Source organism: Leucopleurus acutus (genome assembly GCF_964270905.1).
Source record: "Leucopleurus acutus genome assembly, chromosome: 8".
NCBI lineage: Eukaryota > Metazoa > Chordata > Mammalia > Artiodactyla > Delphinidae > Leucopleurus > Leucopleurus acutus.
The window spans coordinates 91,049,088-91,061,846 of record NC_139151.1 but is presented as its reverse complement, the minus strand read 5'-3'; the positions used below and the strand labels follow the sequence as shown (position 1 = coordinate 91,061,846).

The 12,759-nt window shown below is 37.5% G+C and overlaps 1 pseudogene across 1 annotated transcript; it reads right to left on the bottom strand.

The window, feature by feature from the left end:
• Window positions 1-11,934: 11,934 nt before the first annotated feature.
• LOC309964694 (small ribosomal subunit protein uS15-like) lies at window positions 11,935-12,386 on the bottom strand (annotated as a pseudogene). The gene has a single exon. The product of its transcript is annotated as a small ribosomal subunit protein uS15-like (transcript).
• Between the last annotated feature and the right edge of the window lie 373 nt (window positions 12,387-12,759).

Below are 12,759 nucleotides of genomic sequence, written 5' to 3'. Positions count from 1 at the left end.
TCCCTGGTGGCGCTGTGGTTGAGAGTCCGCCTGTCGATGCAGGGGACACGGGTTCGTGCCCCGGTCCGGGAGGGGAGCCATGGCCGCTGGGCCTGCGCGTCCGGAGCCTGTGCTCCGCAACGGGAGAGGCCACAACGGTGAGAGGCCCGTGTACCGCAAAAAACAAACAAACAAACAAACAAGCAAACAAAATAAATCAGGAAAATGTATTGACTATCTACAGTGTTTGAGGTGGTGGACTAAGAATTCACTTATGTTACATTCTTTTTGACAGTAGACATGTAATTTTTGTTTCAGAATCCATTTTATCCATCTTTATTTCCCCAGTGCCTAGAATAATACCTGCCATATATTAAAAGTTCCAGAAATGCATAATTATCTCTGATTTACAGACAATAAAAACCAATGATCAGAGAAACTGAGTAATGTTGACCTGAGCCACACAGCTCAAAAGGGATTGTCTCAAAATTCAACATCAGTTTGTCCAAACCCAAACTATATACTCTAAATATTTCATCTAACATCTCTTCCTAAGATAATGTGTCTCTTGTTATACATTCATTCTAGTGCAAGAAAGGCTAGATAATGCTGTGGAACAAATAACCCAACCATCTCAATTGTTTACAAACAACAAGGGTTCGTTCTCCTGTATACAATGTAATAATTGCTTGTTAGCCAAGGGCTCTGCTCCTCCCTGTCTTCTCTCCAGGATCTAAGGTGAGGTAGCACATCCTCCCTGGACCATTTATGATTACCAAGACTAAGGAACAAAGCACAGAAATCTTGTCCTGGCTTGTTAAAGCTCCAGTCAGCAGTGACATGTAATATATCTGGTCGCATTTCACTCCTAATTTCATGAGTGTCATGAAACTTCATGGGTGCTTAAGCGTGGGAAAATGAAATTGGGTGGGCCCAAGGTAGTGACAAGGGTACTTATGAGTGAAAGAGGATGGCAGGAAAAGCCGAGTCTGAGAAGGAGATATGAAGGTGGTACACAGTAGGGGGAAGGAAAAGCTAAATATTGTGGACAGCTCCTCCCTCTTGTCACCAAATACTCAAATAACTCTGTGATAGTTAATGTTATGTGTCAACTTGACTGAGCCGCAATATCTAGATATTTGGTCAGACATTATTCTGGATGTTTCTGTGAAGGTAATTCTTGGTTGAGAGTAACATTTAAATGAGTAGACTTTGAGTAAAACAGATTATTTTGCATAATGTGGGTGGACCTCATTCCACCAGTTGAAAGCCTTTATGGAACAAAGGCCAACCTCTTCTGAGCAAGAAGAAATTCTGCCTGTAGTCTGTCTTTGTACTGGAATTGCAAATATTCCTGACAGAACAAGTTCTTCGTTTAAAAGAGATCATGTTTGAATGGGTAAAGGATGATATCCAATGATATTCAAAGGCATTAGTCCAACTTCTAACAGGCAGTGCAATCCTCAGGCAGAGTACCAAGATTGGAGAGGGATGAAATTTATATGGTCCAAGAGGATAATAAACAAACACATATCCTATTGGTTCTGCTTCTCTGGAGAACCCTGACTAATACAGACTCGTATTTCTGTGTAGAACACGTTCATTCCCCCATAACAGGCATCCAGTTGCTGTGTCCAGCTCAGAGTCTCAGTCCCTAAAAGAAGCCCTGTAGTCTTCATCAGTGTGGCTATAGCCCTGGAGATCTGTGAATCAAAGGGCAAATGATGTGCCCCTTTCGCAGCTTATAGGTAGTAATCAAACACTGATGGGAATAAACACTTCTGGAGGATTGGATATGTTCTTTGATGAGGTATAATTCTGCTCTATTGGAGGGGTTCCTCTGTTCATGAATTCTAATTTATATTCTTTTGGTTTGTCCTTTAGGGATATTATTCTTTTTTCACCATGATTCTTGGTTGCATCTGAAATGTTCCTTGGAAAATATGCTCTCCTAGGAGAGATGAGCAGCTTTTTCAATGCACTTTCTGCCCAAGGGTCTTTTTTAAATTTCATGTGTAAGTCTTTGTCTCAAAAACTTAGTTGGCTCCTTACTGATCTGATAGACTCTGTGTGCTGCTAGCTACTCTAGTGGTACGTTTTAGGGTGTACCTCTTAGCTTTTGCTACATTTCTTTGGTTTTCTTCTCCAATTACTTTTTTCTCTCTCTAGGCTGAATTATGGGCACCTAGAACTTATTAGGTTTCAGTGGGGAAACAACACCCCTTGTCTCTAATTTCATAGCCAATGTGTCTAATTGAAATGAATTACTAGGCAGCTGAATCCTTACTCTAAGACACCTTAATCCCTTCAGGTCTTTTAACAATGAGTGTGCTGGTCATACTTTTGATTGAATCCTTACTACAGCCTGAGTTCTAATGAACTATGCCCTGAAGGTCTTCTTGTTTTTCTTGCTTTATATTTTATGCTGCAAGTCCTTGAATTTGTGGACTGTCTTCTTTAATTACTTATAAGCAGGCAGATTATGTTCTGAGCTCATCTTTTTTTTTTTCTTAGTGATTTGCTGAACATAGACAACACAATGAATTAACACTATATGTTCTAATTTTTCCCTAAAGATACAAGTTCATTAGTTCTATGGATTAATTGCCAACTCACAAGAGGTGACATCTTCACCAAATGCCTTGCTGTTACATAAGAGAAGTTACCATCTTTTTTTGTCTCCTTTGACAATTTTCTCACTATTTTTATCCATTAAGCATTTAGGCCTTGATATGATAGTGGTCTTCTTTTAGGTATCAATTTTTTAATGAGTTTAGATAGACTAGTTTAGTAAAAGCAACTCCAACATATCAGTGGCTTCAAATAACAAAGGCATGTATTATATATATATATATTTATATATATACAGTTTTTTATTATACATTGGAAATCAGCTCTGTTCTATGCCATTCTTATTTAGGATTACCAGCTGTGGAAGGTTTCATCTTTATGCTTCCATGTTTGCTGAGGGAGACAAATAGGAACATGAATATTGCACACTGACTATTAAATCCTCCCCCCAAAAATGACATATGTGACTTTTCCTCATGTGTTAATGGACAAAGCAATATACATGACCACAATAAACTTCAGAGGGGTGGGAATGTGCAATCCTAACATATGCCTGGAAGAAAAACTAGAAATATTGAGTGAACAATATTAATGACTGCTACATGCTTATACCCAACAATACTTTATTTTTGAGAAGAATGCCAGATTGTAATCACCATTTTTTTCTTGTTGATTGCCACATCCTTGGCTCAGTGCATAGCAATAAGTTGGTACTCAATAAACATTTGTTTAATCAATTGGATGTTACAGTGTTTTCTTAATACTGATAGAAGATGCATGACATTTCAGATTTGTAGAGTTCACTTCAACCATTCCATCAAATACAAGCTCTCACTGTCTTTGCTTTGATTTGTAAAATGTATATGGCTTTTTCTCTTGGATATTTTCTCTCTCTATACCATGAAGTGATGAGTAATGGCCACCTTTCCAAAGAAGAGTATAAAATTATCAACAAACTGGAGGCATTTTTAAAAAGCACAGAAAGAAAACAAGCTGGAAGGGGGATTCTGGCATCGGGGTATACTTTTGCTGATGAATTACTTATTTCAAATAATCTTGACAAGAGAATGAATGAACTGCCAGGAGCTATCCTAAGGCAACACCAAATTTAGGGCTCTTGTAACCAATACCAACTTTATTCTTCCTCTATTGCAAGCATCTTCAAAGGAGTTGTAAACAATGATCGGACAACTCCAAAGATAATAGGTGTGGTTCAAGGAATAGCGTATTCAACGTTAGGACAGCTGAGGAGAAAAGCCAGTCATTTTCTGGGGGACAAATATATTCTCATTAAACAATGCATTACATTTTCATTAAAATGGTACTTATAATCCCTACTGTAAAAATATGAATACATGTATAGTGTGGTGTTGAGTGTGAGGAGGAAAGGAAGGGGAAAGAGGAGAAGATAGAAATGAGAGAGACAGAGAAACAGAAGAGGTTAATTTACTGTTCTTAAGTGTTGAATTACATATATCTACATTTTTTCCCCTAAACTAAAGATAAAATTGCTTTGCAATACACAAACTCAGCTGCAAAGTCACTGATCATTAAGAGTATTCCCAAACTTTGCCTTTGTTATACCCAACGAGAAGTTGTGGCATTTGTCTACAGAAGCATGAAAGAGTGGGTTTTAGTATGTTTGTATGGAGTAGCACTGGTTGGAGGATTCCAAAAATGCAGCTCTTGCTGAACCTAAAACTTATTGAATTATATCCCCCTCAGAGCATTGATACTAATTTACAAAGATCCAGATTGTATTAGTTTTCCATTGCTGATGTAGCAAGTTAATACAAACTTTGTGGCTTAAAACAGCCAACTTAATATTTTACAATTCTGTAAGACAGACGTCTGACCACAGGTCTCACTGGGATAAAATTTAGGTGTCAGGAGGACTGCATTTCTTTCTGAAGGCTCTAGGGAAGAATCCATTTCTTTGCTAATTAAAATGTAGTTCCTTGCAGTTGTAGGGCTGAGATCCCTGTTTACGTGCTGGCTGTCAGCTGAGGGTCATTCTCAACTTCTTGAGGCCATTCACGTACCTTGGCTTGTGGCCTTCTCTATCTTCAAAGCCAGTGATGGCAGGTCAGTTTCTTCTCACTTCTGAATCTCTCCAATCCATTCTTCTGCCCTTCTCTTCCACTTTTAAGGACTCCTTTGCTTAGATTGGGCCTACCTGATAATACAAAATAATGCCCTCATCTCAAAGTTTTTAACTTAAATCATAAGTGCAAAAAAAACTTTTGCTATGTAATGTAACAAATTAGGATGTGGACATTTTAGGGAGGGGGTACATTATCCTGCCTACCACAGAGGTCTAAGTGTCTTATCCATGTGTGGGCTTCTCTGAGATAAATGAGTGAATGTTAGAAGTAAACAGGAAACTAGCCACTCCCAGATTTGGAAAAACCTAAATGCAGTTTACCCTATTAGCATGGGGGAAATAATTGTATACCTTTCTCACTACAAAAATATAGAAAATTTATTATACTTAGCCCAGAACTGTTTCTAGATGAGGTTCCATAAACCAATGCATAAAGGAACATGAAACCAAGATGCTATCTCATTAGTTTAGGAATGTGAAAGTGCTTTGTGGGCCCATAAATAATTATACAAATAAAATGGTTTCCTTTAATATCTTCACCAAGTTATGATTCTGAATGTGTGACCATATCTGCTAAACGTGTCCTACAAAGATGAATACAAATATGGATGTGTGATTAAACTTGACTGAAGTGGATTTAATTAACCTGGAGAAGAGAAAAATCAATGAGTATTTGAAAGGTGTCTTTATTTTTATAAGGGGTTAATATGAAATTAGAAATGTGCTGTGCATTTTTGGGGATTGAAGTGGTCTCAGTGAATGCTTGCTTCCAGGATACTGACTTCTGTTCGACATAAAGCAAGATTTTCTAATAATCTGAGCAGTCTAAAAATGGATAGGACTGCGTCATAAGATCATAACTTTACTGTCACTTAGAGGTCAACCAGCAGTGGTGGATGAGCCTTTAGTAGGGGTATTTTGGATAGATTTTAAGCACTAAAGAGAAGGGTTATATACAGTTTTTAGCAGTGTGGTCCTTTTTTCCCAATCAAATTTTCTTTCTTTCTTTTTTTTTTTTTAACATCTTTATTGGAGTATAATTGCTTTACAATGGTGTGTCAGTTTCTGCTTTATAACAAAGTGAATCAGTTATACATATACATATATCCCCATATCTCTTCCCCTTTGCATCTCCCTCCCTCCCACCCTCCCTATCCCACCCCTCTAGGTGGTCACAAAGCACCAAGCTGATCTCCCTGTGCTATGCGGCTGCTTCCCACTAGCTATCTGTTTTATGTTTGGTAGTGTATATATGTCCATGTCACTCTCTCACTTTGTCCCAGCTTACCCTTCCCCCTCCCAGCGTCCTCAAGTCCATTCTGTACATCTGCATCTTTACTCCTGTCCTGCCCCTAGGTTCTTCATGACCATTTTTTTTTTTTTAGATTCCGTATATATGTGTTAGCATATGGTATTTGTTTTTCTCTTTCTGGCTTACTTCAGTCTGTATGACAGACTCCAGGTCCATCCACCTCACTACAAATAACTCAATTTCGTTTACTTTTATGGCTGAGTAATATTGCATTGTATATATGTGCCACATCTTCTTTATCCATTCATCTGTTGATGGACACTTAGGTTGCTTCCATGTCCTGGCTATTGTAAATAGAGCTGCAATGAACATTTTGGTACATGACTCTTTTTGAATTATGGTTTTCTCAGGGTATATGCCCAGTAGTGGGATTGCCAATTCTTAGTCTGACAATATTTTCAAACATGTAAATATGACAATATTTTCAAATATTTTCAAAAAGTCTGACAACTTTTTCAAACATGTAAAAAGTAAATCTCAAGTTTGAAATAGACAAACTGCCATAATCGAAAAGCATAACATTTACATGAAATGTGCAGATTTCTATATGCTGATGATTATAAACATATATCAGTTGATTACTGCACACTATTCATTTGTTAATATATTTTTTAAAAGATTTATTTATTTATTTATTTGTGTGTTTGCGCCGGGTCTTAGTTGTGGCAGGCGGGCTCCTTAGTTGCGGCATGCAAACTCTCAGTTGCAGCACCTTAGTTGCGGCGCACGAACTCTTAGTTGCGGCATGCGTGTGGGATCTAGTTCCCCGACCAGGGATCTAACCCGGGCCCCCTGAATTGGGAGTGTGGAATCCTAACCACTGCGCCACCAGAGAAGTCCCTAATATTTGTTTTATGTGAAGCATTATCCCGCTTGGTTTTGAGAATACAGACAGACCCAGGCTTCATAAAGCTTATGGATTTGTGGGGGAGACAGAGGCTAAACTAATGAGCAGATGAACAGATCATTTATCACAGATTATGTTATAAAGAAGATAAGCAGGATGATGGGTTAAAAAGAATAGCAGAAAGACCAATTTAAATAAGGTAATTAGGGAAGAACTTTCAGAGGAGCTGACATTTAAACTGAATCTGAAGTGTAAGAAAGGGCCAGCTCCTTTACGTAACCTTATGAGCTATTAATCCTTTCAATATCACTATGAGTTGAGAACTACTATTGTCTTAATTTCATAGAGGAAGAAACTGAGACTTAACAAAGATTTACCTTGAGCACAAGTTTAAATGCTCAAGATTGGTAAAGCTGGAATTGGGACTCGAATCTTTAGGATCCCACAACCTGTTAGGGCTGGAATCCATGACCTTTAGTTTTTAGGTCCCTTCTGACTCTGAGTTTCTGTGAGTGAAACTGACTAGTACAACTTGGACAGAGTGAACATATAGGGCATGCTATTCTCTCTCTGTCGGGCTAGTGAACTCACTGGTAACTTGACAAATGCTAAACTTTCATGAAGGAGTTAGAATACTGTGACTTGGAAATATACTCTAAAGCAGATGGTGCTAGTTACAATTTTTGTTTTGGACATGGATTGTGGTAGACTCAGAGACAGAAATCGGTGAAAGACAATTTCCCAGTTTACTTTGATGCCATTTTGATATTGTTGATGTATTAAATGTACATTGGTCAAATAAAAGAAATTTAGGTATCCAGGATGAATATACCTACTGAAGACAAGTCGTTCCTTATCTGGTTTTAACTCATCACTGAGAGTAGGGTTAAGTCAGGGGGCAAGTCTGGATGAGGAAGAGACCTGTGCAGTAGTACCAGCTACCCCTGCTACTGTGTAACATTGGAAGAAGCCGTATTATTTCTCTGAAACTCAGTTTCCTCATCATGCTCAAAGGCTTCTGACAGTGCGAGTGACAAAGCTGTAAAAGCCAATCTCTTCTTCATATTTAAAAAGTTGATGGAAACAAAGATGTGAGTTTAAGAGTCACGCTTCATGCAAAAATTCGACCTCTAGTGAAGAACACCATCTTCAGAGAGGGCTGCTTCCAGGGAGCACAGTGCTCCTTATAGACAGTTCCAGAAAATATCATTGGTATAGATCCCCCCAAACAGAAAAAAAAGTAAATTATTAACTTCATAAATTAAATTTCATTTCCCCTTTTGAATGTTTTCTTACAGTTCTTTAAATCTGTCTGTGCTTTAATGCCAGCATCATGTATTTATTTGGCCCACGTCCACGCTCTTTTTAAATTCAGAACACACACCCACACATACACTAGCATTACTTTAAGTTTGAGAAGGCTACGTGTATACCATTAACACATATATCCTCATAATAAAAATTCACAAAAGCTTATTTCACTTTCGGGAACAAAAGAGCTGTGCCCCAGGTCATACCTGTTCTTATTCATAAACTCTTTGGGAATTCTTACTGAAGGATAAAGCTTTTCAAAGGCCTCCTGATCTACCAATCATACAAGATTAATGTTATCTTCATCTATTCAACATATTGATATTGAGCTAGTTCTATGAGCCAGACATTGTCCTAGGCATGTGAAATCCAAAACAGGCATAAGATATAGTGGCTGTGCTCAGTAAACAAGTGTTTTGATATGCAAAGGATGTCAAGTTCACACTGTTTTTGTTATTGCAGTGGTATTGAATAATACAAATATTGAGCATCTACTTGTAACTGTGAGGCAAGGGCTTTTCACATGTTACTCAAGCCTACCATATTTCACAATGCCAAGAGGCACTACTTATTTATGTATTATATAAATGGTGGCCCCTTGAATGGGAGAATGTGATGGTTCTCACTTATCTTGCTTAATTATCACAAAAATCAAATAGGTAGTTTTTGTTATTCCCTTTTCTAAGATGAGAACATTGAGCCTCAAAAGCATTAAAATCACAGCTATTAAATGGCACAGCTGGGCTGATATTTGGATCTGAATGTTGCTAAAGCCACAATAAATGTATTATTCCATGAAGCGTATTGTTATAATACTATCAAATGGCCGATCCCTCACAATTATGCCAAAGTTTTTTTATAAGTGGAAATCATACATTAGAGGACATTTATATCATTTATCTTAGGGGAAAAATAATGCCTTGCATCAGCTGTCTGTTCTAGGTATAGGCGCAAACTACAGATCCAGCCACTTTTTTTTTTTTTTTTTTTTTGCGGTACGCGGGCATCTCACTGTTGTGACCTCTTCTGTTGCGGAGCACAGGCTCCGGACGCGCAGGCTCAGCGGCCATGGCTCATGGGCCCAGCCGCCCCGCAGCATGTGGGATCCTCCCGGACCGGGACACGAACCCACGTCCCCTGCATCGGCAGGCGGACTCGCAACCACTGCGCCACCAGGGAAGCCCCCAGCCACTTTTTAAAAGCTGAACACATACAAGTTGAGGGGTCATGCAGAATTTTCTCTTAAACTTCTCCTTTTTGAGAGCTGCCCAGGAAACCTCTCAGCAATAATCTTTCTGTTACAGATACATGTTTCTGGTTTTTTCCTAGCCACATTACGGAGAGAAGAAACAAATAAAAAAGACTGTTGACAGGATTAGACCTGTCACCCCCAAATTTTAGAATTTAAATATGAAAATGTTACCTCCTATTGAATAAGACATACATAGATCAAGGTTAATTGGTTTTATGTGTGAACGGTGACACTCATTAATTCTCTTTACTTTGTCTAGCACTAGGGAAGAGTATTTTTATGTGGCCACAGTAAAAGTTGATGTAAATATATATTTAATGATGACGAGCATCAGCAGAGTGAATGGGTAGAGGTTAAAAGGAACTAAAGCATATGCAAATTTGAAAGAAGTGGATTTCGATGTCATGAATCATAGTTTGTTATGTACTTGAGTGGGGGATAGAGTATACGATACCAGTCTTGCTATACCAACATTCTCAGATTTGCCACCCACGCAGTTTACACCTTTGAATATACTCAAGATAGTTCATTAATTTTAAGTTTCTTTTTACTGTTTAATACTTAATGGAGAGAAGCTGTGATATCTCAAAAAAAGTTGATGCTGATTATGACTCTGCAAAGAAAAATCATCTTTATTTAAATACAGATTAAAATGAAGAATATGTGCTACTAGAATGCTAATGTGGTTACTTAGCAGAGAGAAAAAGAATGCCAGCTTAATGAGTCCATAAGCTTTGTTCCTCTTTTGACAGTCATTTTTATTTTGTTTCATGACCATAGTTTTGCCTTCCTGCTGCTCCTTTTCCCACCTTAATACCCCAGCCAAGCTAGATGCAAATATTGTAGTTTGTGTAAACAGGCTGAACAAATGTCATTGGAGTAAATTCATCACCACTTCCTGGGAAACATCACAAAGTATGTGCCGTGATGGGTTGGTGGGTCCGTGATTAGATAGGCATGTGTTTTACTCTCTTAAACTCTGTGAAATAAACCATATGATATAGTTGGGAAATATTGGAGATCATATATTGTATTTACTTTTCCTCTAAGAAGTGACTTAATTGGATTTTGTCTACTGCAGTTACCTAAATTCATCTAATGGACTTGATATACAGATTTTATGATGCTCTTAAAAACCACACATAAATTCATGAATATGAATATCAGCCAGTTTTCTACCTTCAAATTAAGGTTGATTAAATGTCTTAAATAGTTGTGTTACTAATATTCTTTCTGAATTTTAATGAACATAGCTTATTAAACCCTAGGATTGTCATGATTTTTAGACCTCACATCAAATTCAGTTCCTTGAATCGCTTCATATGTGTCAGTTGTGTTTCTATAATCAGACTTAAAATTTGCAAATAATAGTTTTAGGTCTTTTTCATCTGTATATTCTCCTGGTGAAATTCTTCTTGCTTCCTAAACCTCTGCTCTTTCTCTTGTAATGCATAGAATAAAATAGATGCTCAATATATATTTTCCGAATTGAATATGTTATTTTTCTTATTTTCTGAATTGAATATGTTATTTTTCTATCTCCTGTGGCACCCAGAGCAGTCTAGATCCTATGAAAATAACACAATAAATTCTTATTGATCAATGATGGATATGTCCTAAACTTATGTGTGAGAATCTTAGCCTCCATAGAATCACATCTGTATTCCTATCAGAATGCATAACAGTAATTGTTTTAAAGGTCTTATTTTGATTAATATTTTATGACTAAAAGATAACCTTATTCCTGAATTTTAAAGTACAGTTATAAAAGGAAGGAAATAAGACAATGAAGAAAATTCCCCTTGGTTACTTAAAATGAGAGATTCACAGTTGTTTGTTATATCTCCTGATCTTAATCAAGGCAGACAGGTAGAGTGGAAAGAGGTTGTTTTCTGAGATCCTAAAAATGTGGCTTGCCATTCAAGTACTGCCCTTCAGTACCTTTGTGAATTAGGCTAAATCATTAATCTTTTTGAGTTTCCGTTGTCTCCGTTGAACAAATAGTATAATAAGTATATTTGCTCTGCAAGATAGATCTGAGAATTAAAGAAACTACCATATATAAAAGGACTGTAAATAAATGCTTCACAAAGACAGAAGGTCAAAAGGTGTGAATTCCCAGGTTTCCTATCACTCTGCTATACTTGCATAATACAACTGACAAAGTAAAAATAGTAACTCATTGAAATAGGATACATGGGGCTGGTCTATACACTTCATTAATAGGAAAAAGCGTTGTGCTATGTTTGAAATTTCTGTGGATACACCGCCTTAAGTGGATGGATTAAGTCATCAGAAAATTCCCATTGTGTTCAGTGAGTGGTTGCTGTGTTTTTGTCTGCTTTTTGTTTTTGAATAGCCTTATCCTTTTCACCATTTTTCATTCTTTTCAATGTATTTTATATGATCATTCTGTGAAAGTGAATTGTATGTTGATGCCAAATATTGTCAGCTGAAGTCAGTGTTTACTAAGGCAAATTCAGTGAAAGCAGTGAACAATTCAACTCATTTTTTTTCTAGTTAAACAATGATTTTATTGCTTGAGTAAACAGACAAATTTATGCAACCAGGGCAGAGGCTATGGATGACTTGTATTTCCAGTGGGGGAGGGGGGTAGGACTCGTTTGGTGTTGTAATATCGAGCCAACCGGTGAATAAGGCTCTAAAGCAGAATCAGACAGAATTTAGCGTCTTTATCCTTTCTGTTTCCCTCAAGATGCTTTCGAACAGCAACAGGTTTCTTCATTAAATGATAGAGCTCCTCAGGAAGATCAGGAGCAAGTCATTTGGACTTAAGAATTCTCAAGATTTTATTGCCTGTCACGGAACGTACTTGTGCAACACCATGTGAGTCTCTCAGGATCACACCAATTTGCGAGGGCGTCAGGCCCTTCTTGGCCAGTTTGTAGATCTGCTCCTTTATGTCATCAGACGTCAGCTTCAGCCTGATGGGAGTGCTGCGGTGGTAGGGCAGAGCCAACTGGGACAGGCCTTTGCCTGGAGCATGCATGCGACCTACGATGGCGGCGGTGTGGTTCAACTCAATTGTTAAAACCACAACCTAAAATATGAAACACATAGAATTTTACATAAAGAAGAATTGATTCAAAAATGGATAAATGTATAGCTTATCCAGAGAAAATTTTCTCATTTAAAGTAAGAAAGAAAGCAAGATAATATTTCCAACTCTTATCCACCAAAGGTTCAATGGCGATGTTACAGGAAAGTCCACATTAAAGGATGGTGTCATATAAAGAAAAAGACACCTTACAAGTGTTAGTTGTTCCATATGTTATCTCATTTTTCATTAACTGCTAATATAGGTATAATATCAGGGGCAAAATTACACTTTATTCTTCCTATCTCACCTCCTAGTTGTATGT